Below are 23,247 nucleotides of genomic sequence, written 5' to 3' on the forward strand. Positions count from 1 at the left end.
GAAAGCCTGTTACATTGCCTTAGGATACCTCTTTGCATTCTATAATAAAGAGCTCTCCCTAGAGCTGGTCAAAGACTAAAATAATAACCCAGTTTGCAAATAAAAGTGCTGATTTTGGATCGCCATGATTCACAGAGTCCTAATATTAGTTATTAGTGAATATTTAGACCACTGATGGGTATTCGTGAAAATGCTCACAAATGCTGAGAGTTTAATGAATGTTAGCATGAATGATTACTCATCCGGAAGTTCATAATTAATCATTCTCCTGTTTAAAATTGTCATTGAATCAGAGAGAAGAAAAAAATACTGTGTCCCTTATTTGAGCAATAACACAACATAAATAAAACCAGTACTGTCAACATGAACAGCTTATAAATAGGTTGTAAATTAATTGTCCTAACTATTCATTGGATAGCTACAAATAATGAATAGATTCACAGTTATTACGATTGGTGTGCAGATATTTGTTAATCAGAAAGAGGACTATGTTAATCACTAGTACTACTCCTAAGGAATAGATTGGCTTCAGCTCTCACACCTGAGAGGGATGCTGTGGTTTCAAGCAATCCTTCTCTGTGCTGAATCTCCAGAAGTCCTTAGAAAGGTGTTTCTCCAGAATTTAGGCAATTTCCTCTTCCTTATATGGAACACACACTTGCTCTGAAAACACATCCACTGCTTGCTGCTTCCACTGAAAACATGCAAATATGTAATTTGAATATAATCTTTTTTTGAGAACATTTTATAGTGCTTTTCCCCTCTGCATACTTTTTCAATGCCCTGATCTGTTATAAAGGAGGATTGGTGCAAGATATCCTTCTCTCTCAAAAAAAAATGGAGCCAATAATAATTGTCTCTTACTTTTAAAAAACTTCAGTGACATCCTTCCCCTATATCCTACAAAAATAATTTGCTTCTGCTGGCTAGTTGGCAAATATGAAATCAAACACCTGTTTACCAGATACATAGAGCTATATGGCTGCAGTTGCTGATCCATCTGTAGTGCATAAACATAACTTTCACCAGCTGCTTTTCTTAGCATGGGGTGGTAGGGGAATCCTCAACATGTTTTAATAATAAGAAAGGCCAGATCCTCAGATGGTGTAAATTGATATAACATCACTGAAGTCAATGATGCTACACTGAATTACTCGAGGTGAGGATCCTGCCCAGTATGTTTTTTATTCTCACTCTTCTCCTTTCACCTCCATTTTTTCCCAGTTACTATTTTGTTTTTTTTCCCTTTACACTGTATTAATGAGGCAACACACTGCAGAGACAATTCCTGGTCCAAACCCAAGCAGTAAGGATAATTACTTGGGGGACCAGACAGTCTCAATACTAATGATACTTAAGAAAACATCAGAAGTATGACACTGAAAAGACTCCAAGTGGTTTACGGCCAAATGCACCACTGGGGTAAGCAGCTAGAACTACGCCTTCCTATGCAAGCTGCGAATGTGCCCCCTGGACATTTAGCAAAAGCTTACACAAATTTACGCATGCTTCTTGCATATAATGTTCTGTCTTGAAATCACAACAAGTTGTTTGGGCAAAGTATATTTTATTATTAATACAATCGTGTCACCAATGGTTCTGCTGGCTCTTCCCTTGCTCCAAAGGGCAAAAATGCATTACTGGCTCTGGACCAGCACTAGCTTACTTCTCTGCCTGTGCCAGCTCAGCTGTGCGTGCCAACACCCAGGCTCCATCCACTCCGTGCTGTTTTCTGCCCAGGGGGAGGAAGCCAGCTTTCCTTCCAGTACAAAGAGTAGCAATGTAGGCTGAGCCATAAGCCCCTTCACTTTCTTGAGCAGGCATGCAAGGGCAAGTTGTAATATTGCCCAGTGTAAGTAAGCTCAAAGTCAGGCTCCATAAATAGATTTTCACTAGTAGTTGAGACTGAGGGCTTGTCTTCACTACCGGAGTAAATCAGACCTAAGTTACGCTACTCCAGCTATGTGAATAATATAGCTGGAGTCGATGTAGTTTAGGTCGACTTACCCTGGTGTCTTCACTATGCTGCGTCAACAGGAGATGCTCTCCGGTCGACTTCCCTTACTCTTCTCAGACAGCTGGAATACTGGGGTCGACCGGAGAGTGCTCTGCCATCGATTTAGCGGGTCTTCACTAGACCCGCTAAATTGACCCCTGCATCATCAATTGCAGCAGTGTCGATCTCCCTGTAGTGAAGACAAGCCCTAAGATGCCATCTAGTCACAAACCCTTGATTTTAAATTCAGTGAAGTCCATCCTTTTCAGTTCATACTAGAAATGTTGGCAGCCTGTGAGACTTACAAATGAGTATTTGTTGTTTTTTTTACTAATTTTGTAACACATGCCGTATGCTGAATGGGGCTTTCCAGGATTCCTACAATTGCTAACATCAATACTCACCTCTAATATATTCCGACTTAAAGTGTGCAACCTTGTTTAAAATGCACTGTTAAAGCATATATTTTCATGTATCGCTATGTCTGAATGCATGCTAACCAGGTTGAAAATCAAATTATCTGTGTTAGTGTGAATATTACAGTGTGAATACTGCCTGCTGTGCTGTGAATGAATCCTGTAAACACAATCAAAATCTCTCTGTCTCACACACACATGCACCCTTGCACAAGAAAAGCAATTCTTCACCTTCTGCCATCCTATTGTCACAGCAGCTCATGTTTATTGCGGATGATATCTTCAGATACAACTCAGCATGAGCCCCAGTATGTTGGAACTGAACATTGTACCAGAAGAAGCAGTAGGCATATTAAAGTTGTTTCATGAATAATGAAAAGTAAATATCACACTTACTGTAGGTACACAAAATACCTTGTTTAACTAAAAGATTTACAGAGAAATTCCAGGTCTCTTATTGTTTTATTAAGTGTGGCTAGAGGAGATATTTAGACGGAGCTATTTTCATTACATTGGTAATTTTCTAAGTTATACAAATGAGAGAACATGTGATCTGCGCTATTTGTAGAACATGGACTGCTCTTTAAAACATGACAATCCACCAGAAAAATCATGAAACAACTGCCACCCCCTCTTTCAGCCATCAAGCCATTTTATAAGTTAAGTTCATATGTATGGATGGCTTAGATATGTCTCCCAAATCCAAATTTGCATACCAACAGTTTTAAGCATCTTTGGGAAAAAAGGCTTGAGACTGTAATGAGATTATATGAGTGTACAATATGAAGGAGAATTCAATTGTCTTGAGGCCATACAAGGCAAGGTTATTGCAAGACCTCAGTGAAGGAAGCTCTAAGCATGACTGTATTGGACCTAAATTTTTCCTGGCAGCATCAGTATGTGTTACTGCCAACCGTCAGACATTCACAATCACAAATTTCAGAGACGAAACAAACCTACTTTGAATTACAGGGTTACAGTGACCAGGGATTTACGCCAGAGCTATTTGTGACAGAAACACTATATTTTGCATTATTAAGGAGCTAGTGAACAAACTTTTTACATGGTATTAATATGTGAAACAAAAGCAAGCCTTTGAATAATTTCAGGCATTGGGCTATGCTGAAGTTTGCAAACCTAAAAGGTGTACATTTCCACCTAATCTGAATATATCCAGCTCCAGAAGTGGAATAAGTAACTGCTATCATCCCTTAAAACAAATAAAAAGAGCTGTTATTCTCAGTTCTTTGGAATGCTTCATCCATATTCATAGCAAGAACACTGAGAAATTTTCAAAAGTGGCAAGAAGGTATGAAAATTAATACTAAACACATTGTCAATATTGTCTTAACTATTGCTTTATATACAGTATCTCTCTGTATCAGCATGGAAATTGTATTCTCAATAGAACAAATTGAATGACAATTGGGTATGGAACTTCACAAATACTACAACTATTAAGTACAGACATAATATTAGCAATTCAAAAGACCATCTTATGTCTCAAGGAATATGAGCAGATTTCTTCCTCCAGATCTCATGGGGGCAGGTTAGGTGACCTGATAGCAAGTGTGAAAAATCAGGATACTTTTTGTGTGTGTGTATGTGTTATAGTTACACCCGTATAAGACAATACCCCTAATATCAGGATGGACCCGATAATATACGGATATCTGGTCACCCTAGGCTGGTAAAATAATGGTGTCTTTACAATATACCTAACATTTTCATACATATTGTGGTGCATTTTCTTAAAAGTGACCTCACATTCTAGGAATTCAAATTGTCTGCAATTTCTGTCTAAAAAAGTATGCATTTATTTATCTTTCTTTAACAACATTCTTAACATAAAAATGCCTTGTAAACATTATAGTATACTACTAATAATGGTGATAATACACAGAACCCTGTTCTCTCTTTGTCTTTCTCACCTTTAAAACAGGCCATAGAAAATTAAAAACCTTGCTTCATAATGGACTGATACCTGAAGAAGAAAATCATAAAGACAGATATATAAGGCATGTGCTCTAAACCTCTATTACTTTGTCCAAAGAGTCTCAGGCAAATTATTTTCATATATATATATATATATATATATATATATATATATATATATATACACACACACACACACAATTTTCAGCTTGAACTGTTAAAGTTTGGTAAAGCTATAAAAGCAAGTGAAAATGAAGTCTTACAATGGAAAGTGTAAGGCAACCTTAACAATATGAGGTTCTACTAGATCTACCTCTAATAAAATAAAGGTAAAGTACTGGACTATGTCAGTTCCTTACACTAATCAAATGGAATCCAAAAGGTTCTAACATTTAAGAATCAATTTATTTCTGTTTCCTCCAAAGTTGCATTCCATCTGTGGCGAGACGTTTACTGACTCTTCTTGCATTAGGAACATATTATCTTCAAGGCATGTTGAAATATATTTCTCCTAGGTAGTTCACAGGAAGCCAGGCAGGATATTGAGCTCACCAGGGGAAAAAAATGTTTTAGGTGCTATCCTTCTCTTTAAACCATAGTATAGCCTTGCCGCTTCTTAAACAGAGGGACCATAAAATCCAGTGTATTTATACTGAAAATAAATAGGAACTTTTAATCTTAAAAATCAGTACATACCCTAATCTTTGAAATTCCTTGAAATTCCAGTGTCCTCGCCAGTCTGTTTCTCATTTTGAGGGTTTGTATTCTATCAGAATGTTTCAGGTGAATGCAGGTTGGCTGCAATCTCCAGGCTAAAGAACAAGTTATAAAACTGCCCAAGAAGTTAGGGGCTATAATATTGATCAATCATTATTTCAAGAAATGTTCTGTTTCATCTGACTTCATTTTCTCCATGGCTACAACCAGTCTAAGGTTCCTTTCTATTTCTATCCTTGTTCTCAACATCAATTTTATTAGTCGGATTTCTATTATGTTGCATCCAGGCCATACTGAATTTTCTAAGTTCATCATAGCAACCTCCTAACTTCATACTCTTCCCAGGATTCTCTCTACCTTGCAATCAGTGGTTGACAAAAGGATACTGGGGACAATGCACCATTATTGGGACCATCCCTTTAAAGTGCTGAGCATCTTGAAGCTAAAAACGGTCATAGTGTTCACCACCTAACCGGATCACAGCATTGCTAAGCCTAAGCATTCAAAAATCATGAGTCAGGGCTTCAAAATTCATGAAATGGTCTTAAAAAGAATGAAATTATTAAAAAAAAAACAATAAATGTGGGGTACTCTTATTTGCCTTCTGGATTTTGAATCTTTAAGGTCCACTTGGGTCATGTTTTCAAGATTTTCTCTGCAACAGGAGTTCTAGAAACTAGCTTTTTAAAATAAGCACCAAGATTCTCACTTAATCAAAAGTGTCTAAGTGTTGGGGCTTTGAGAAAAACACCGAATATTGCAAGACTCATAATAAAAGTTGTCAACACTGAGTACTAGACTTCTCATCACTACAAACTTGAAATCCACAAGGTCTGTTTTCTAGGTTGAGATAGATGTACCAATGAAGGATATTCAGTCAACAGCAGAACCAGAAGCTGTTGATTTCCCCTCTTTGAATGCAAGAGTCTCTCTCAGCAATTAGAAGACTAACAAAGAATTAGAAAACCCAAGAGGCAAAATGGTTAAAACAGAAATGAAAAAGAACACAGTAATGACTGTTGAGGAGCTCACTCAGTATTCATTCACCGAGCCAGGACATGCATATACCCCCAATGTAAACTTCATTCCACACAATAAAACTTTGTTCTAGTTGGACCTAAAACTAATTAAAGGTCTCTTTAATAATATACAAATGAATTAAGAATTTGGACCAGCACCTCCTTGTAGACAGAAATGCATACTGGCTTCTCTTTATTTCCCCCCATACCCTTCTAATTCTAGAAGACAAGACAACAGCTGAGGCTTTTGACAGAACAAGGTTGGCAGCTACAAAACTGAGACACCAAGTTTCAGAATGTAATTTTCTTTCAGCACTGTATCTCCCTAACTGCCCTCCTTAGGAGGCACTTAAAATCCATGTGTCTGGCTCAATTATTGTTATTGCAGCTATGGAACAGAATGTGATGCTGATGAGGGTCTACCTGTCTAGTTAGTTTGCCTTTCTGGTGCTTTCTTTCTTTCATTTATCATTGCTTGTGACATATGTATTGTCTAAACTATGTTCAAGAACAAGTTCTTACTATATTCAATGTACAAAGGTAAAAATAGGGAAATGGCATATCAGTTGTATGCATATATCTATTCAGTGGTCTTAAACATACATTGCTTGGGAAACATCTCATATACAAATCATGCGTTCATTTTAAAATCGAGAATAAAGTTTATATTTCTTCTACCTTTCTTTGTTAAAAAGCACCTATACTGTATAAATCCTTGTCTTTGTGAAACAATGTTCAAAACAGCAGACAAAGGGGGTGCCATCATAGTCCTCAACGGTGATGACTATGTTAACGAAGCCAACTGACAACTCTCCAACACCCCCTACTATAAAAAACTCAAAGACCACCCCATACCACAATTCACACAGGAATTTTCGGATATCAAAAAATCCTTCTCCAAATAACTCCAGGAAACACTCTACAACCTCATCCCCCACAAACCCACCCCGGGGACCTTCTACATGTTTCCCAACATACAAAATCAAAGGATTCCACGCTGACCCATCATATCTAACCACAGCACTCTGACTGAAGGAATATCAGGACTCATAAAAAACATCCTCAGATCACTCACCACACAAAGGGCAAGTTTCCTCCAGGACACAACCAACTTTCTCCAGAAACTCCACAACATCAACAACCCACCTCAGAACACCATCCTTGCCACCATAGATGTCACTTCCCTATACATCAACATCCCTCACCAGGACAGAATTGCTGCTTGCCTCAAATATCTACAAGACAATGGACAGCACTCAGCTATCCACCCCCAAATACATTACCAAACTCATCCATTTCTAGATTCTCCATTCCTCTGATCATCCTAGTAGTCCTTCTCTACACCTTTCTTCACCGTCACCTTGAGGAGGAATTTCTGAAAAAACGCAGCATGAAACCAATGGTATACCTGAGATACATCAATGATATTTTCATCCTCTGGACAGATGACCTAAACTCTCTCACAGATTTCCATCCCAACTTCAACAACCACCACCCATCTGTCAAATTCTCTATAGACTACTCCCACATCAGCATCAACTTCTTGGTTTCAACAATGGAACCATACAGATAACTATATACAAGAAACCCATAGGTCACCATACTTAGTTCCACAGATCCAGCACCTACCCCAGACATACCAAGAAATCTGTTATCAACAACCAGGCACTCAAATACCACAGAATATGCTCTGAGAAGAAAGTCTGAGATGCACCTCTGAACCTGCTTAAAATTGCCTTCACCAGACAACGACACTCCAACAGAGAAGTGGATTGCATCATGGAATGGGCCATGCTAATTCCCCTGAAAAAACCTGTTTCAATACAGAAAAAAGACCTGCACTCACCACATACCCCTAGCTGTCACCTACCATGCACACTGGAACCCATACAGGGTATCATCCTAAGAATTATAACCCATACTTAATGGAAACACATCCTGAAAGAAATATTTCCCAAACCTCCTCTTCTGGTCTTCAAACAACCCCCAACTTAAGCAAATTCATCATCAGAAGCAAGCTTGCTATAGATCAGGCCATACCCACAAAAAAGCAGCACCAGACACAGCCAGAACAACAGGTGCAAAACCTGCAGACAGATCTCCTCTGCTACATGATCAAAACCCTTCACAACACACCTTTCAGGATCCATGGTTCCTACACATGCATATAACAACATGTGGTGTACCTCATCCAGTGCATCAAATACCCCTACAATACTATGTGGGTGAAACTAGATAATCACTACGCTCTCCAATAAACTTGCACAGAAAAATGATAAAAGACAAAAATATCCTGTTGCTTGTGGGCAAACACTTTTGTCAAAATGTCCTCAAAGGAAACCTGCACAGCACCTTCAAAAGATGAACTTGGAACTTAAATTCATAACTCTGCTAGAGCCAAAAATCATGTGCACAACAGAAACACTGATTATATGTCTCATTACAACAGTCTGTAACTCACTAACTCTCTTTTGTCCCATGACTGCAAAGATGTTAATTGCCCTCTTAATTTTGAATGGTGTCTTGCAACTTGTGTTAACTCCTTATGCTTAACAATCAGTTCCACTTCATATTTAGCTGTTACACTCTGATTACCTTTCCTAGACCTGAAGAAGAGCTTGAAAGCTTGTCTCTTTCACCAGCAGCAGTTGGTCAAATAAAAGATATTACCTGACCACCTTGTCTATCTCTCTGAACACAATGAGGAATTCTATGTCCCCTCAACTCTTAAGAGTACCCTACAAAGTCATATTTAAAGTATTATGAATTCATGTCCCAGGGAACATCAATCCAAATTTAAAGTCATCACAATCCTAAAAATAAGCTAATGCAATGGGGGCTGAATTTATTGTACATGTGTACTCACCTTCAGTTGGTGTTTCTTTTAGTTTTCTGTCATATGACTAGCAAGGAATTGTGACAGCTTGTCTCCTCCTATGGGAAACATATAGACACTGGTAATTAGAGCCGTCACTCCGTCTTCCTGACAACTGCTAGTGCAGTGGCACTGGGCTTCTGAACTAGCTGCTATAGTTGGAAAATCCTGCCTCTAAGTGCCTTAGCCTCAAATGGGATTATTGGGGACACCTCTAATTGTATATGAACTTTCTGCAAATTATTGCATGAAACAAACAAACAAAAAAAACCCTGAAGATATCTTTGAGTGCTGACAAACATATGAGTACCAGGACTCCAAAGAATATGGCACCCACGATCTCTCCTGAAGAACAGTTTCACTCTTCTCTTTTATTGAGAGAGATTTTAAGGTATTGCTATACAATCTTAGATAACATTTTCAACATAGAAGCCTCAGCTTCATCGAAAGTTATTGGGAGTTAGGCTCCTAAGTCATGTAGGTGCTTTTTAAAAATTTACCCCATTTCATTTTTAAACTTTTAGTGTATTGAATTAAGAATAATATCTTCCTTAATGGAACATGGGTTAAAAAAAAAGGTCATTTAGCTATTGCAGTACTTCTATAACGATTCATTTTCAAGCGAGGTAAACATAAATAAAAAATAAAAAACAGAAAAGTAAAACAGCTGGACAACCAACAGGAAACGTTTCTAATTTTACTACTATGTCAGCAGGTGAAACAAGATATTATGAAACTCTGTCATGTTTCCAGGTGAAACAAGATATTTAGAAAGAATATGACAACTGCAAATGGTTCTGAACTCTTTCCTCATACCATAATATCCATGTTCAAAGCACGGAAGTCTACATACCTACGATGTTTAGAGTCTTGGGTTCTACTCCTGAGTTTGCCACAGAATTGCTGTCTGATCTTGGTCACTGGTGCAGCTTCCTTATCTGTTAAACGGGGTTAGTAATAGTTACATACTATACGTGGATGATTCCAAGTTATTTAGAACCCCATTCTGTCACCCTCAGTCATGTTAAATACCATCTCACTCCATGAATATGAGAGTAAGGAGGCAGATTCAGGCCCTTAATGTTTGTAAAGCATTTTGAGATTCTACGATGAAAGAGTCAGTACAGTTTGATGCCCAGTCCATTAAAGTGTAACCCCTTTTTCCTCCCTGGGTTACTCGGGAGCAGGCAACACTCACCTGTGTGCCCAAGCACCTGATGTTGTTGACAATAAAGGCGATCTTGTGTATCCCAGTGGCGATATTGAATAGGTTGGAATCCTCTATCCACCCCTCTGCTGCAGTCCTTTTACTTGTAAAGGAAATTACAGTTGGCAGTGCCTCCACCTGGCTGGGCCCTGTACACACTCAATGGCGAGCCTTGGGAGCTTCCAGGAATAAACCTGAGCTAATCTGTGTAATGGGTTTAACTCAAAATACCAATTATAAACAACATACACCCAATATACACTTAAATTGGAGTTAACACACCTTTACTTAACAACTTAACTACACATGATATAACAGACTGAGATTAAATGTCATCACTCATTTAAATCAGCAGGGGGCAGTTCAATAAATCAATTAACAAATACAGTTTATGAAACTTATCTAACTTGCATTTGCACTGACACCATTTACCCCACCCTGGAGTGTACACTTCTTGGGATTTCAGAGTTCTATACGCTTGCTTGTGTGGGTGCACTTGAAGATCTTGTCACTGGAGACAGCACTTTGTTGGTCCAGTGAATCAGTCCAGCCAAGGCAACAAACTGCACACCCCCTCTGAAGATTGGAGTTGTTTTAACTGAATGTCCACAACCCTGGGTTCTGGTTCAATGAGAAGACCACTCCACCTCTTCTCAGGCTCAGACAATCCTTAGAGTCTTTTTGTTGTCCTTCTTCCCTTGCAAGCACTTTCCCAAACGAGAGTGATGGTTACTCACACTGTCTTCACTGCAAGCCCACCTCAGTCAGCTCTAGGCACAGCAGCAGTCTCTGCCCTGGCTCCAGTGAAGCCACCAGCAGCCTCTGAGGCTCCCTGCTCAATCAAAGTCCCAGCTGGATCTCAGCAGCAGCTTCTGGCTTCGTAGTAGCAACTCCTGGTTTGGAATGAGCTCCACAAAAGCCATCTCAACTCCTATCCAAAGTGGAGCCCACCGGTGCTCTCCCTGGGAAAAGAAGTCGCTCTCTCTTCCCCAAGGCATCATGGGAGTTATAGTCTCCAAGGCTGGATTGCAGCACTCAGGAGCTTCCCAACTAACACACCCCCAGTTAAGTTCCACGGCTCCTCTAGAAAAGGGTGCCTACAGAAGTCACTGGGAAAACTTCCCTTGAGGTCAATGAGTTTTGGACAAAGCCTTAGAACCGTAAAGTGTTGTTGATTACTACGACACCAGTATACATGAAGACAAGTTTATTTTTCCAATGCCATGCTTGGCTTTCACTTTCCAGAAGTGGTATTAGTACCAGGCTAGATTATTGCATCACTAGGGTAGGGCATATTATTCGGGGTGGCATAGAGCAGCTCTGCCACAGGGCATCTCAGGGAAGGAATTGTAGCTGTCTTCCCCAGCTTACTCCAAAGGATAGTAACTTGCTGCTGGCCTATACCACCAACTAATTACTAATCAGTGTGCACTAACTCAGTTGTGCTGGCCAGAAAAGGGGGTGTTTGGCAGAGCTAGGCATCTCCCATTCCCTACTTTTTTATAAAAGGAGAGCTCAGTGCCCAAGAAACACACTCTACTTACTGTACTGCAGGCTGCGAACATGCTGCTTTATTCAACTACATAACAAACAGAGTGGGGGGAAATGCCCAGCAACTAAACAGAAATAAAGGAGGGGTGGAGCATGGCTCCAACCCATAATACTCTAAGTAACCCAGTTAACCCCTCGATTACTATTTTACTACACTGCCCCTCTCCCAACTCCCTGCCCACCTGCTCCAAGAGGGTGTAAACAGGTACCCCGAAGTGAACCCATTTGCTCAGAACTTAGGACAGGGCGTGCCACAGAACCTCATGGGAATTGGTTCTTAACCCTCTGTCGGGCGTGTCGTCCAAGTTACAATCTAGCTCACTGTAACCATGGTGCAGTGTTTCTCATAATTATGATGTAACCATTCTTCATCACCATACACAGAAATGTCAGGGGTTTATTTTTAGATGGATAATTGCGTATACCCATATATGTAGTCCAGAATACAGAAAATAATGCGGTCATGTTAAAGGCAGAAATTATTGTGTAAAAATACCATTTCGTTTTTAGAAATTTACTATAGCATGATGACACTGTAATTGTGCCATATATGGATAACATTTCAGTACAGTGCAAAGGGATTAATTAATTGTGAAACTCTTGCCACTGTTCATGGAAATTCCCTGGTTAAGTCCCCATACACTGCCCTCACAAGGTACCCCTTAATCGGTATAGGATTCAGCCTGCATTCATTATGCTCTCAAAACTCCCACTGAATTCAGGATCAAGCCTATAGATTGCTACTATCATCCTGTAACTAATACATAATCTACACCTGCACTCAATTTTCAGGTGAAACAGAAGTCAAATAAGTAGTGTCACCAAGTCAAACAACTCATGCATGTTTGCCTGTGCAATTTCTTTGATAATTTCTCAGACATTATGCTAAAATGGAGATATAACTGATAATACATATCAGTAATTAAAGTAAAATACATTACAGAGATGTTGCAATTATTCCAAAACCAAGTACTGTAAACCCAAGAAACACAGAATTAAGGTATCAAGTATCAGAGGGGTAGCCGTGTTAGTCTGGATCTGTAAAAAGTTACAAGGAGTCCTGTGGCACCTTATAGACTAACAGACGTATTGGAGCATAAGCTTTCGTGGGTGAATACCCACTTCATTGGATGCATGTAGTGGAAATTTCCAGAGGCAGGTCTAAATATGCAGGCATATTATTTATACCTGCCCCTGGGAATTTCCACTACATGCATCCAACGAAGTGGGTATTCACCCATGAAAGCTTATGCTCCAATACGTCTGTTAGTCTATAACAGGGGTCGGCAACCTTTCAGAAGTGGTGTGCCGAGTCTTCATTTATTCACTCTAATTTAAGGTTTTGTGTGCAGTAATACATTTTAACATTTTTAGAAGGTCTCTTTCTATAAGTCTATAATATATAACTAAACTATTGTTGTATGTAAAGTAAATAAGGTTTTTAAAATGTTTAAGAAGCTTCATTTAAAATTAAATTAAAATGCAGAGCCCCCTGGACCAGTGGTCAGGACCCAAGCAGTGTGAGTGCCACTGAAAATCAGCTCGCATTCCGCCTTTGGCACGCATGCCATAGGTTGCCTACCCCGGTCTATAAGGTGCCACAGGACTCTGTCGCTTTTTACATAATTAAGATAAAGTGGCTGAATCCCTGCTTTGTGTGCAAAATTGAACTCAGTCCTAACTATGGAACTGAGAGCAGTGCTTGCCTAGTAATAGAGATACAAGTTAGTACAAGTCTCGTGGTTATTGTAAACAACTGCACTTACTGGGCATAGCAAGCCTGCAAACACATGAATAATCCCATTGATTTAATAACTTCTCTGAAGCACCCTCTCCTCCCTGTTTCCTCCTTAGTCCAGAGGCAGGTAGTAAAACATTCCTTGCACCACCTCAGCCCTGCCAATTTCCCACCCCTCGTCTCCCCATTCCAACCTGGAGGAAACACAATCTAGCTCATTATGATTCTGCCTAATTCTTCCACCCTTACTGAGTTTCTCACACCTGGACAGATCCCACTGACATCGGTGTGACTACATGTGGAGTAAAGACCCTCAGAAGGTCTAAGGTGGCAGAACCAGAGGGTGGCACAGTCAGGCCCTTAGAAATGCACATATTTTGAATATAACAGAGAGGCAACTGGAAAATTACCTCTCCTTGTGGTTGACTACAGAGTACACTTGCAACATTGTTGTTTCTTGCCATTAAAAGGCAAAGGGTGAAATCCTGGCTCCACTGAAGTCAATGGGAATTTTGCTATTGATTTCAGTGGGGCCAGGGCTTCGCCCAAAGGATTTGAAAATCCTGAAATACTGAAAGTATATCTTTGCAAGGATTGGCTCAAAATGTCTACATTTACCTGTCAAGCAGTATAAGTAATTTCTAAATCCATTATATTCAGATTAATGCTCCCCTTGGACTACAAGTATACACAAATACACGGCGTCTTATTTTCCACAATTACCTATAGGCTTTGTGTGGCTAGGAGTAAATTACAGTAGCAGTATTTTAACAACTGTGGGAAAGACTATAAAACTTTCTGCCTCTTATTAACTACTATGTGGCTATTAGGTTTATGGGCGATGCTAACATTGCAGAATAGGAACAATAACATTGTAAAAGGCCTCCAAAACATTAGATAGAAATTTTCCCCAGGAGAGGCAAGGGGGAGTTTGCCAACCACTATAAGATCTGAAAAGGTCACGTGCCAATCATGTAAAACAAGAGTAAACTCTGTTGCTAAGTAATTAAACCTAATTGTAAATTTGTGGCATAGTGTGAAGTTTAAACTAAGCATGCTGCTCAGAACTCTGAAATTGCTATTGAAAGTTCATGGAAAATGAAAACTACCTCTTTAAAACTCAGCTTGCAGCGTGTAGTTTCCTAGAACAGAGCCCCTGGGCAAGTAGTTAAAATATGATTTTGATAAACAAACCTGACACTGCAAACTTACTGCAAAATCCTATGCATATAACATCACTTATGTGTGCAACTTGTTTAAATTATAGCTGTAGAGAAGGAAATAAAATTGGCATATTAACCTTTTGTATAACAGTGTTCACATACGGATAGTATTCAGCAGCAGATGATATTGTACTGATTCCTGCTAGCATTACTGTAGTTAAGGGTCTGTCAGGATTTTTGTTCTAAACCTCTCTATCAGAATTTATTAGCTCAGCCATAAGTATCCCTTCCAGACCGACCTTGGCATACACAGTCCTGAGAGCAAAGCTTTGTTTAGTACAAATTCCCTTCCCCCATCACCAAAATCCATCACTTTGTATTTAAAGTCACGGGAATGTAAAGAAGCAAAACTGAAGTTAATTAAGGACACAATTATTTTTTTCCTTTCTTTTTGTATTTGCATTTGTCAAAAGTAGTTTACTCTTTTGGACTGAAATTTTGTTGGCTAATGATCCATCAGGTGAAATAATCTGTTTGCATTTTTTAAAAGAAAAACTACCCATAACAGTTATTAACATTTAAAAGAACTGGCTATTGCGCAAGCACAGCAATGTATTCCGATCTGGTTTCAACAGCAGAAGTCCCTTTGCATAGGCCCAGATTTTTAAAGATATTGAGGCATTGTTTTGTTCTGATTTAGATGGGTACATCCCATTTCCAATAGTGACCTAAGTGTTTAGGAGCCTAAAGCTATGTCTACACTACCCCAGGATTGATGCTCTGGTGGTTGATTTAGCAGGTCTAGAGAAGACCCACTAAATAGATGGCAGAGCGCTCTCTGGTTGACCCTGGTACTCTGCCGGAATGAGAGGAGTAAGGTAAGTTGACAGGAGAGTGTCTTCCATTGACCCAGCACAGTGTAGATACCCCAGTAAGCTGACCTGAGCTACGTTGATTCCAGCTACATTATTCACGTACGTGGAGTTGCATAACTTAGGTTGACTTACCGCAGTAGTGTAGACATAGCCTAAGTCTCACTGACTTTCAGTGAGACTTGAACTCCTGAAGCCCAAATCCTCAATGGGAGTTAAGTGCCTAAATACCTTTGGGGATCTGGACCCTAAGTACGTAAATCACTTTTGAAAATGGAATTTGACTATATAGATTACTTAGGCCTCACAACCTGAGTGGAGCAATGCCTAAATACCTTTACAAATCTGGGCCTGAGACAATATATCATAATGCACCTGAGTATTATTAACCGGAAATAAAAATTTACTTACAGCTGAAATTTGACATGCAAAGTTCTCACCTCCACAACAGGCTATTTTTTGGTAACTGTTCAACAGTATTAAAAACTCATCACTTTAAATATATTTTAATGTAACCAACAGACATCTAATGAACACTAGCAAAAATCTACACTGCAGTATGTTTTTGGTTTATACAATTCTTACATATATTTGGCAGTGTCACCTATGGCCTTCACATATATTTTGGGATTGTCCATATGTTTTCAAAATTAGACAATTGAGACCCATTTCTGTTTATCATGGGACACACACACTGTCTTTGATCTTTCAAATATGCAAGAGAATGGTTTCTGCATGTGACCTTAGAGCAGTGGTAGGCAACCTGTGGCCCATCAGGATAATCTCATTGCGGGCCGCGAGACATTTTGCTGACATTGACTGTTCACAAGCACGGCTCCCGGCAGCAGCCAGTGGCTGCAGTTTGCCGTTCCCGGCCAATGGGTGCTGCAGGAAGTGGCGGCCAGCATATCCCTGCAGCCCGCACTGCTTCCCGCTGCTCCCATTGGCCGGGAACGGCGAACCGCAGCCACTGAGAGCTGCAGATGGCTGTGTCTGCAGACAGTCAATGTCAGTAAAATGTCTAGTGGCCTGCAATCATATTACCCTGATGGGTTGCATGCCCACCACTGCCTCAGAGTGTGGTTCTGTGCTGAAGAGTGACTCCTTAAAAATGAGTATTGTGAGATTCCATGTTTACACATTCCAAGGCTTCACCTGGGGAGCCCTGTCAGCCTTCAATGAGGTTGTACAAGTGTCACTAAGGGTACAATCTGAAGACAATAGAGCTCCGCAAATCTAAGTGACAGCTTAATCTGGCCTACACAATCTTTATTACAGCTGGTGATCCATGAAAAGAAAAGCAGCAAGTCTGACTTTCAGAGTGAAGGTGAATCTGCAAAGTTGACATGTAGCAAAATTATCTTTTTACTTGAAAACAGATTCACAAGAGGGATATAAGACCTGACTGCCACTTTAGGCTCCAATGTCCAAATTGAAGAACTTCAAAACCCCTGCTCAGCTGCTGCCTAACCATCGGGTGCCTAAATTGCCTTGGAACAATCCCTTAGGTGGCTAAATTTTTGCCATTGGTCATGTGACACCATTGAGCAGCTCAGCCCTTAGCTCACACCTAAGCCCCAGTGGGATTCATAAGCTAAGCCTTCACCTGCCTATCTCATCTGCAGGGTTCCATTCATTATACATGCTCAGGGGCTACCTTGAAGTGTACCTATTGGATTGGGCCCCAGAGAAAACAGAAAAGGAGGAGGGGCCACTACTACACCCTTGTACCAAATAGCCCAGTGGTTAGAGCACTGATCCAGGATGTAGGGAGGCTGGTTTCAGATTCCCACTCTGCCTGATGTGGGGCAGTGACTTGAACCCAGGTCTGCTACCTTCCAGGTGAGTGCCCTGACCACTAGGCATGGAGTATTCTGGGCTGGATATCTTTCAATCTCTCCTCTGGACGTTCAGTGGGAGAACTGGGTTCAAGTCCCTGCTCCACATCAGGCATTGTAGGAATTGGAACCTGGGTCTCCCATGTCCTGGGTGAGTGTTGTAACTACTAGCCTCTTGGGCATATAGAGCAGCACCACTGCCTCTTCCTCAATTTTTCTTGAGAAAGGGCTGACCTGGCTTAGGCTCCCCACTTCAGAAGAGGGTTCACAGTTATGAATCCCAAGGGGAGAAAGGCACCTCCCTCAGGCCCAGAATTGGGAACCTAATTTCCTTTGAGGCCTCACCCCTCTCGGCAGCATTTCCTGCTGGCAAGCTTAGATAGCTGCCCACTCAGCTGGCTGGCTTCTGTGAATCCCTTTTTTAGGTGTCTAAGGGTACATCTATACTACCCGCTGGATCGGCAGGTAGTGATAGATCTATTGGGGATCGATTTATGGCGTCTAGTGTAGACGCGATAAAATCGGTCCCCGATCGCTTTGCTGTCGACTCTGGAACTCCACCGCGGCTAGAGGCGGCAGAGAAGTCAACGGGGGAGCGGCAGTGTCAACTCGCTGCTGTCCTCAGCCAGGTAAATCGACCTAAGATACGCCGACTTCAGCTACGCTATACACGTAGCTGAGGTTGCATATATTAGGTCGACACCCCCTGCCCCCAGTGTAGACCTAGCCTAACTCTCTCCATGCTTTGCATAAGGAGCCTGGGGTTGTGAATTCCACTCGATGGCAGGGCGCGGAAAAGCTACTCGCAGCCTAACTCCCCTTTGTGAAGGATAATATGAAGCCCAGTGAGGATAATATGAAGTTATGAGTGGTCATACTTTGAAGGCACATATATCCCAAAACACACTGGGCCAGATTCTGATCTCCTGGCTTACACTGAGTCAGTGGGGCTGCGCGTTAGAATAAAGTGCTATTCAAGAGAAACAAGCAGAATAGAATCTGGCCCATTTTAACTATCCTTTATATATAGACTCTCAGGGTGGGCTCTTTAGTGCTGCCCTAATGCTGTGATGGGCCAGTAGTTAGGGCACTAGGCTGAAACTTAGAAGACCTGGATACAATTCCCTTTCTGCCACAGGCTTCTTATGTCACCTTGGGATCCTTGACATTTTACAAACAAACAAATACATAAATGAATACATAAAAATATCAGGGTTCAACAATCACGTGAATCACCCACTTAGGGTGGGATTCACAAAGATACTTAGGTGCTGAAGTCCTAGTTTTAGGCACCACTGCGATTCACAAAACACCAGCACTGCTGCCACCTAAGCCTGTAGGCATCTAAACTCGCTCGGCGCCTATATTTTTGCAGAGGGTATGCCCAGTGTTGCCTCATTCAGGCATCTGGACACCTATTTCTTGCCTAAGCCCAAGAGTAATTCTTGAATCAGGGGAAGCTAGGCACTCCGCACCCTAATTTACATGTGGGGCCTGACCTGGCAGGCACGCTTGGAGGTCATCTAGATCTACAAAACAGTTTGGGGGTGGGCAGGGCAGGTGGGAGGTTGAGGGAGAGTTAAGGCCTGAGAGGTGGCAGATCCCTATTCAAATCCCCTCTACTGATCAGGCAGAGGGTGGGAACTGAACCAGTAGTCTCCCGAATCCTGGGTGAGAGCCCTGTTAATTAAAAAATCAATAAAGATATTTCAAAAGCAAACACTTTCCCCCCTCACATCTTCCCCAATTAGCTACACATATTCTGACACAGGGTTACTGTATTCATACAAGTGCTGATGATGACCAGTCTCTTCACGACTTCAGTCATACTTAAACCCTCAAAATTAGGTATGCATAGGAATTATGTGGTGGACAGACCTTGTGCTAGAACTCCCTGCAGAAGGGCAAATTTCACCTACCATTTTACCCTTTTCTGAGATCTTCTTTCCAGAACTCTCTACATTTCCCATAACTCAAAGCACACCCAATCATGTTTTCATGAAGGATAGAAACCAAAGCACAAGTTGCATTATCTGATGTACACTGCATAAATTATACCAGGGTAGTAACTCTCCTGCATTACTTAGGAAACCTATTAGAAAACTATCCTTGATTAGGAAGGAAAGTGAAAGCAGCAATAATTTTTTAAAAATATGCAAAGGCTTTATATGGGATTAAATCAATAAAGTGTTAAAGCATAATTAATGCTAATCAACATAGCTGTATTGAAAATAGATAGATCTTGCAAACAAACTTGATATAATTTTTTCATGAGATTACAAGCTTTGCTGATAAAAATAAAGGTATTAATGTGTTAATATAATATTCTTAGACTTATTTAAGTTTTTTGACTAAGTACTGCATGGCATTCTGATTTAAAAATTAGCACTATACAAAATCAATGCACCACATAGTAAATGGATAGATGATAAGCATAGTAAATGGATAGATGACAGAACTCAACAAGTAACTGTAAATTTCCTTTCAGTGGGGGTGTTTCTAGTAGTGCGTCACAGGGGTCTATTCTTGGCCAGCTAGTATTTAATATCTTTATCAATGATGTGGAAGAAAATATAGAAACATCGATGGTAAAGTTTGCAGGTGAATGTGGAGGAATGATTCAGAATAGAGTTTTCTGAAAATTGCAAAATGTTCACGAAATTTCAAAATTCAAGGAAGAAACCTGGAAAAATGCTAATAACATATTTGTTGTTGTTCCCCACTTTTTTTCAAACCAGCTGTAATTCAGAACTGCATTATATTATTTTATATCTTCTCACCACTTTGCTAATATGCAAGCAATTTCTAATGCGGGCTGCTACTTCCAGGAGCCAAAATATAATTAAGCGATCTAAACTTATTGAGTGAAATCCTGTTCCCTTTGGAGTCAATGGCAAAACTCATGTTATCTTCAGTGGGACTAAGATTTCATTCATATTTCATATCTGACCCACAGTTAAATATATTCACATGTAAGTATTCATGTCACATTATCTCAGAAAAGGATGAATAGTGAAACAGAAATAACGTCTCTCTCACTCTCACACAGAATATACAAAAGCATATACTATCTATAATTAGCATGTATCATTGGTATTCTAGTAGGATGTACACACAGTCATGGTTCCTGCCCTGAAGAGTTTACAGTCTATCTAAAGATATATAGATAAAATTGCACCAGAAACTCATTCTTGATTAAAATCAAAGATATTCAAAGCTTTAGTGAATACTATCCTTTGGCTAGATGGATATTATCATATGCCTTTTTAAAAAATGTTTCTGATCTGATCCTTCTAGATAAGGATGAGCAGTGGAATAAGAGGTGTGTATGTGAGAGAGAGTTACTCCCCCTTTCTCCCAACACAGCCGTGCAAAGGCTGTGACAAGCTTGCCAATGATTAGTCCGATTGAATTTAATGGAACTACTTGGTTGAATAAAGGCTGTAGGATCAGTAATAAAGCCTTGAAATAGCACTTGGCCAAAGATCAATGTACATGAAGTAAGTTGAAAGAAACAGAGCAATATGCACTGCACCAACAGTGAGCTGGCAAGAAATTTAATCCCAAAAGGTCAGACGCACATCTAAGGCCCTGGGCATGTCTTTGTATCAGAATGTTATAAAATGAGGAAACACAAGCCCTAATGGCTTAATGGTTTTGCCCTTGACTGTGTTAACAGGGACCTATCTTCTTACATGGTAAATTAGTTGCTTCCAGCCTACACTTGATTCCTAAGTGGTAGGGAAACAGATGCATTGCTAGCAGAATCAGAAACTAATCCAAACATCTAAACTAAACAATGCTGCCTAGAGGTATTCAGATTTTAATCCAAATTGTGGAGAGAGAGGGGAAAAAAGCTGCCACGTTTGTCATTCAGGAGCTGGAATTACAATAAAGGCTTCTCCTTTGTGTGCTGTCTTGCAGTGTCATCAAAGGTCATTGTATATTGCAGATATCAGGGGATAATGAGTTAGGGTCATGCATAATGATGCTAGGCTCCAGGTAACAGAGGAAGCATTCTTATGCTCCTTCTCTTAGGATGGATGAGTTTGGATCATTTACAAACTTTACTCACATCCCTACAGATACAGTTTCCAAGTCTGGAGCAGCACTAGTCCATTGGTGATAAAGGTGTTGTACATTGCATTAGCCTCTTGTTACCCCGAGCCTTTCTCTGTGTAAAAAGTAGCCTAGTAGGAAATGACTGAGGAGTTACCATATCCAAACAAATATCTCATTCTATTTAAAATCAGGAAACTCCCTATTTTCCTGGTTACACTGAAATGCTTTGTTTTACATCTGCCCTGAAACACTGTCCCTGATCAACCAGACAAAGGGTCAGTTTTTACAATAAATACACATGGAGTGAAAGACACACTCATGTACTTGTATAAGTCTTCTTTGGGGGTTTTACAGACTGGTAAATTGCAGATCCAGACACTAGACTCTTAAATCATTTGAAGTTGACATAAACTGATCCTACGCACAGTTTATAATCATGTTTTTACATTTAGCCTCGACAATTATAAATTATTTATATGAGATTTGTGAGTGTTTCTATTCAATAGTATTGTCAGAGTCCATTCATTCCCATCTTATAATGGTATTCAAATTCGTTGCTACCCCCAACTCCCATAACCTTTATCCAACTGTCACCAACCAGGAAAAAAATGTACTCTATAAAAAAGCCTCGCTTGCAGTACGTTGGAGCTGAAATGTTCCATGTTTAGATGTGGTTTTCAGGCCATCTCAGCAAAACAGAAAGAAGCCTGACACCATCTAAACTCACTGCACTTGAACCTTTAAAGATGTTCAAAAGAAAAAGAAAACGGGCCTTAGCCATTTCACATGAAGTTATATGGAAAAGCTAGGGCCCTAAATTGACTGGAACTGGTTTCAGTACTTCTCCACTACAGCAGCAGTGCATCATATGAAAAGGCTTTGCTTGGCATTTGTCCACAGTTATAAATAAAAAACATATTTATCTTTGGTCATGCATATAATTTAAAAGATGGACAGCAAGAAACCTCCCTCCCCAACACATGCTTTTTAATCTGTAGCAAGCCCAAGATAAATTCTTATAAATTATGGAAGAAAAAATAAAAAGAGAAAGAAAGAAAGAAAAAACAATAACAAAATAGTCTGACTTTTTGGAAATCTGGAAAACAGATTATTTCTTTGGATGGAACAAAGTGTGTGTGCATGTGTCGTCTTGACTGTACATAGTACTGTGGTTTCCCATGAAAATACATAATTGGGATTAATAGGATATGGAGCATTATCAGTGCTTTATCAAGGCAGACTTCAGAAAAGCCTTTCAAGACATTTAATTTCCTCTAAAAGTTACTGAACTAAAGCTGTGTTACTTAATGAAAGATGATTGTAAGACTGGACTGAACCTTATTCAGAGGGTATCGGTGGTATGGTTTTTCGGGGAAAGTCTGTATACCTCCAAATGAGAGATAATGTAAACAGCCAAGTTTGGGAACTCAGTGGAACGTCGACTGATTTGTAACATATGTGACAGTCGACCAAAGAAAGACAAAAACTCGATACCAACTTACTTGTCAGCATCAAAAATATAACTTGAGGCTGTGAATGAGTAAAATAGGAAACTGAAACCTGAGCAGCTGTTTTGTCCACAGCGGTACTGTTTCAATAGTTAGTTATGTGGAATTGCACATCGACATTTATGTGCTCCTATTTTATGGGTGCAAATATTCAAAGTGCGTACACAAATAAGATACTGCTATTAGAAAGAGAACATTTGCCAGTGCTACCACCTTGTGAGCAGGTGATATTTTCACTCTGTACCAAACAAAGCCTGTAGACACTGTATGGGATCAAAATCATTCCCTCCTTCGGTTTTGTTTTATTAACAAAGAAGCTAAGGACAACAGGATATATTCCAGCCCAAGCC

General features: G+C 40.0%; 1 long non-coding RNA gene across 2 annotated transcripts in view; it reads right to left on the reverse strand.

The window, feature by feature from the left end:
- Positions 1 to 423: 423 nt before the first annotated feature.
- LOC120401545 overlaps positions 424 to 23,247 on the reverse strand; it is a 28,392-nt gene continuing 5,568 nt past the window's right edge. Inside the window, exons 1-7 of one of the 2 annotated variants that reach the window (XR_005596526.1) lie at positions 11,899 to 11,985; positions 10,157 to 10,268; positions 9,812 to 9,896; positions 8,950 to 9,017; positions 5,044 to 5,179; positions 4,344 to 4,396; positions 424 to 694 (exon numbers count right to left, since the gene is read on the reverse strand). This is a non-coding gene — a long non-coding RNA (uncharacterized LOC120401545). Of the gene's footprint in view, positions 695 to 4,343; positions 4,397 to 5,043; positions 5,180 to 8,949; positions 9,018 to 9,811; positions 9,897 to 10,156; positions 10,269 to 11,898; positions 11,986 to 23,247 lie in introns of those variants that run through there. The other variant, XR_005596525.1, reaches the window with a different exon arrangement.

This window comes from Mauremys reevesii, linkage group 3 (assembly GCF_016161935.1).
Source record: "Mauremys reevesii isolate NIE-2019 linkage group 3, ASM1616193v1, whole genome shotgun sequence".
NCBI classification, from domain to species: Eukaryota; Metazoa; Chordata; order Testudines; family Geoemydidae; genus Mauremys; species Mauremys reevesii.